The sequence below is a fragment of the Zingiber officinale genome, chromosome 9A, assembly GCF_018446385.1.
Source record: "Zingiber officinale cultivar Zhangliang chromosome 9A, Zo_v1.1, whole genome shotgun sequence".
Classification (NCBI taxonomy): Eukaryota; Viridiplantae; Streptophyta; class Magnoliopsida; order Zingiberales; family Zingiberaceae; genus Zingiber; species Zingiber officinale.
Window position 1 is genome coordinate 24,685,466 of NC_056002.1, and position 5,692 is coordinate 24,691,157.

Sequence of the window (5,692 nt, forward strand, 5' to 3'; positions counted from 1 at the left end):
CAACATATTCATAAAACCTAGTGCACTTTCCTAATTCTATCAAAAAGTTTCATTAACAAGCGTGATCATGGAAACAAGTAAAGTATGGTTCAAGCATAAGAATCTTGTGCACAGTGTAAAAGTAACTCAACACCCTTCAAGTTTCAATCCATGTCCTAGTCAAGTCGTCATCAAATTTGAATTCCTAATGTTTCCAGTGAAAGACAAGTAACCAGTGATAGACACTTACTCACCATTCACTTGGTTCATATTTCTCATCTAACCCAAGGTCTCAAAGGTGTGCTCAATCTCAAGGGAAGCTAAGCAGTCATTTCCCCAGTAACCTAACACGGTCTCAAAGGGGTGACTTGCTAGATTCCACTCATGACAACTGTTTTTTATATCCCTCTTTTTTTTTTTTTTTTTTATAAGTGTTTGCATTGTGCAAAACTTATTCATAAATGTACTTTTAGCACACATGTTGGGATATTTTGATTTTTCCAAATGAGCTTTAATGATTTGAGCCTCATCCAGTAACCAAAATGAAAGTTGAGAAATCACCATGGAAACCAAGTACTAAGCAAATAAGATGAATCATGACTATTTCAATGACATCAACTATTCAAGCATCAAGCACAAGTGTAGTGAAGATAAAATCCTTAAGGTTGAACCAAAACTAAAACTCATCACAATAAGATTCTTAGCTTATTAATGCTTCCCAAGATAGAAAAAAGAACTACACAAAGTTTACTACTAGCATCATTCGAACATCATGAATCAAGCCAATAATTGTGCTAACATTTCACTTGAATCTAAGAAAGCATATAAGTGAAGTTTTGATGTTCTCAAGATGTATGCCACAAAAAATCAAAACACAATGCAAGACATAAGCAAAAACAAAAACAAACAAAGCAAATCAAATGCATCTAATGCATCCCCCCAGACTTAAATTTTTCATTGTCCCAATGAAAACTAAAAACAATGTGGAGGAGATTTTAAAAGAAGTTACCAAGTAATGAGCTCCAAATGGTTGACGTTCATGTTTTTAAAGATACTCCTCCATCCAATACTCACATTCCTCCACAACTTTGAATTCTACAACAATAAGATAGACAAGAAAAATTAAGTAGAGGATACATGTTTATTATAAAGAGAGAACTAAAGACATAAAAGAAAATAAGGAAAATGAACTTGGGTTGCCTCCCAAGAAGCGCTTGTTTAAGGTCATTAGCTCGACCACCTCATTAGATTCATCTAAATCTTGCTCTTGGAGGGGTAAGATATTTTAGAACCCTCCTACCAAGGGCTCTTATTATGGAGGGAGCTTTCATCAAAGGAGCTACAAAGTAAAGTATAACTCTCTCCATCTTCGTCTTCTTGGAAATTTTTTCAGGTGGTCGAAGACGGTTCAGATTGAGCTTCCAATTATTGGCCCATGTGAAATCTGCACATCCAAAAGAAAAACAAATCTCCCACAAGCATGTTATATAGTATAGAGCTAGAACCATATCAAGATAAGATGAATAAGTAATAAAAACTGAATCACATCCAACAAAGTCAATTATAGGTACCTCCATAAAGTTTTCCAAAAGATCACAAGAAATACTAACCTTACTTTGTTGAGAAATACTTGAAATTTCTAAACATGTAGATGTGACTTCCTCTGAATCAAATGATGGTTCTGGCTCTAGCTTAGGTGTTGATGATATCAATGATGGTGATTCTCGAGATTCTACTAGCTCTGTATAAGTCCCTACACATTGTTCCACAACATGATCAATTCTTAAAACCTCTAAGGGTTGTCTTGACAAAGGTGGTGATCCTTGAGATGCTGCTTCCACAACACAGCTCCCTACACATTCTTCCATATCATCATCATCAACACATACATCAAAAAATAAACCAACATCTATATCCTCAATAGGAGAATCAATAACAAGAGGATCAATAACTTCACTTGCAGTTTTAAATTGATCTACCACATTACATTCATCATCTGAAAATTTAATGTCACTATAACACCCTATAAAATTTAAAGGCAGATCTGAAAACTTATTTACCACTGCATTATCAATAAAATCCTCATCTGAAGAGTCCTCATCTTTATATACATTCAAAAACCTACACTCAGCCATATTAGTGTCACAGGATTTACTGAAGTCTTTATTTTCATTAACCCCCACTAACCTTTGTGGAAAATGAACCCTTAGTGAAGGTCCGGAGAAAGATTGAACTTCCTTTTTCCCAAATTCCCTTTGAGCTTTTGGAGGAGGTCCAACTTTCTTATCTAGTGTTGGTGTGATTAATCGTTGAGGGAAAGGTACTTCTGGCCTTTGGGAACTTCCCAGAGAAATGGAACTGAGTTCTTGTGATCTTCTATTATTCTTCTCCTCAATTCTAAACATGTCGTTCTTCAGAAGTTCTTCATGATTTTTTCCACTTCTCAACCCAACATCATCACACTTTTCATTGGATCTTGACTGTGTAGGAGGGGGATCTTCTTTAAACCATTTTGAAACAATACTATCAAGCTTTGCCCCCAAATGTTTGAACTCCTCACTCTGTGACTTGTGAATTTCAACATTTTTAGGTGGTTGAATTTCATTTTGTTTGACAGGCTCTCTTACATTTATAGCTTGCACTTTTTGAATATCTGAGTGAAATTCCATCCAACTTTTGTTCGACCATTCATAGAGGTTCAATGTCACTTGATCAATTAACGAATAAGCTTCATCTACACTTTTGTCCATAAAAGAACTTCTAGCTGATGAATCCAATAAAGTCTTGTCTGAGAAAGAAATTCCCCCATAGTGTTGGTGCAATATCCCTCAGGTCAAGGTTGACCTGGGTAACCAAGCTGAGTCTTGGTTTGGGTTTAGATGTTTGACAATAAGATATTGATTGAAGAAGAGTCAAGTAGGTCAAGGTTGACTGGATACTTGACTGGGAAGTCCTAACTGGGATGTTAGGCAAAATGAAAGTCCTAGTGAGTGAAGCTAGGCAGATGGAAATCCTGGTGAGTGAAGCCAGATGAAAGTCCTGGTGAGTGAAGCCAGGCAGAAGAAAAGTCCTGGTGAGTGAAGCCAGGTGAAAGTCCTAGTGAGTGAAGCTAGGCAGATGGAAAACCCTAGTGAGTGAAGCTAGGTGAAAGTCCTAGTGAGTGAAGCCAGGCAAGGGAAAATCCAGATGGATCAAGGATGATTGGACATCTGGTGTTGGGAAGTCCAAGTAGGTCAAAGGATTGACCGGATACTTGGCACAGAGAAAAGTCCAAGTAGGTCAAAGGGATTGACCGGATACTTGGCACAGAGAAAAGTCCAAGTGGGTCAAAGGGATTGACCGGACACTTGGTAAGGGAGTCCTAGCAGGTCAAGGGAGTGACTAGATGCTAGGCATGACATACCAACAGGTCAAGGTTGACCGGATGTTGGTTTGGGAGGTTTGGGACTTGATTTTGGACAAAAATCAAGTGCTGGATCGAACAGCCGATCGATCGGGCCTGATCCAGTGAATGAAATGCTCGGATCGATCCGTGGATCGATCAGAGGTCCCAATCGATCGATGGATCGATTGGGGACGCGCGCGATAAGCGCCGGATCGATCCGTGGATCGATCCAGCGCTTCAGAAGCTCGGATCGATCCGTGGATCGATCAAAGCCTCCCGATCGATTGGGAACATTCGAATCGATCCGACCGTTGGCGTCGTTTATAGCCGCAGCGTTCATTTCCTTCGGCATCTCTTCACGATTTCATCTCAGATCTTCGCTCCACAGAGCTCTCAAAGATCAGATCGCCGGTTCTTGAAGGATCTTGGAAGCTTTCAAGTCAAGAGGCGGATCAAAGGCAAGAAGAGAAGCTAGGGTTAGGGTTTTCTGTACTCATTGTAAGTTTTGCGCTTGTATTTTGTTTCCCTTTCCTTTCTTCTTGTACGGAGAGTCTTGTAGGGCTTCTCCGCCCTCGGTAGTTACCGAAAAGGAGTGTTTTCATAGTGGAGGGTGCGTGCGTGGTGTGGATCCTTGGACTAGTCACCTCTTGTGAGGTGGATACCAAGTAAACCAACCGTGTTAGCGTTGTTGTATTTGTTTCTGTATTTTTCGCTGCACATCTTTGAAGGAACAAGCAACGCCGAGCACCGAGCGAACGCGACGAGCTATTCACCCCCCCTCTAGCTACTTTTGGTCCTAACACATAGAATATGTGCAAAATCAACCATTTTTCAAAACCATGATGAGGGCACTGTCTTTGAAGACTCTTGAATCTATCCCATGCTTCAAATAATGATTCTCCATATGCCTGAGAAAAATTTGTTATGCAATTCCTCATATACACCGTTCTACTTGGAGGGAAAAAATGATTCAGAAATTGCTTCTCCAATTGTTCCCAACTTGTGATGCTTTGAGGACAGAGAGAATATAGCCAAGTCCTTGCTTTATCCTTGATACTGAAAGGAAATATCATCAATCGAACTGCATTTGCTGATACTCCTTCACATTTCACCAAATCATAAATCTCTAAAAATGTTTCAAAATGCAGATAAGGACTTTCTGATACTTCTCCTCCAAATTTGTGACCTTGTATCATGAAAATTATCTCTGGGTCTAGTTGGAAACTTTCTACTTCAATTTGAGGTTGCACAATGGGAGATAAAAATCTTGCAGAAAAGGGTGTAGAAAAATTTCTCATGGTCCTGCTTGACATGTTAGTGCTCATGGATATTCAAGAAGAAAAAGAAAATTATCAAGAATCAAAAACAAGAAATAAAATGCAATATGAAAAGCAAGAAAGAAAATGCAGAATTTAAATTGCAAGAAAGAAAGTGCATAATGAAAACAAGAAAGAAAAGATAAAAGGAAAAAGAAAAATATCTAGAATAATTCATATGCTAAAAATTGCAAGATATGTTTACAAAAGAAAATAAGAAAGAAACTAGATCAAAAGAGAAAACAGAGAAAAGTTAGATTAGAGTGCTAGAAATCAAGAATGCAAAGTTAGAATTAGAATTAGAATTGCAACAAAAAGAATTGTCAAGAATGTTATTCAAGAAAAGAAAAGCTTATAGAAACAGAATTCTAAAGTTACTACTATGAAAATGTAAAGAAAAAAGAAAAGTTATGTTTAGTCTAACTCAATTGATAATTCCTAATGTTATAGCGCAGTCCCCGGCAACGGCGCCAAAAACTTGTTACGCTCCGCAAGTGTAGGGAAATGTCGCAAGTAATATAAAAGATTATCGTATCCACAGGGACTGGAATAAGCACTAGAAATGTCTCAATGCGAATTAGCTAAACAACTATCCAATTGTTTCAAAAGCAAAGTAAAGGTAAACAAATCTAATATTAAAGATCAACAAACAAGAGTTTAGTGTTTTAGGTTATGATAAAGGGAGATTCTAGGAGTTTCGATTTCTTTGTAAGATTTCTTGAATGTAAATGGTTCACCAATTCTTATCCCTCAATTGCCAAACATGTAGAAAGTTGCCGGTTCTCTCTTGCAATAGACAACCGGCTAAGGGCTGAGAAATGTATCTAAGTAGGATTAATTAGACATGAACCTACATTGTCCTTACACAGAAGCGCACCTATTACTATGCCTTCCTCGGATATCAACATAGAAGCCCACAACTCATTAATCTATCAAGATACAAGAAACTAATCACAAGATCCATCCTACTCTCTTGAATATTCCCATTTCCTCTTCAAGATTATCTCTCAAA

General features: G+C 38.0%; 1 non-coding gene across 1 annotated transcript; it reads left to right on the top strand.

Annotated features, from left to right (window-relative positions):
* The first annotated feature begins 4,198 nt into the window (after window positions 1-4,198).
* LOC122022001 lies at window positions 4,199-4,304 on the top strand. The gene has a single exon (XR_006122752.1). It is a non-coding gene; the product is annotated as a small nucleolar RNA R71 (small nucleolar RNA).
* Window positions 4,305-5,692: the final 1,388 nt, after the last annotated feature.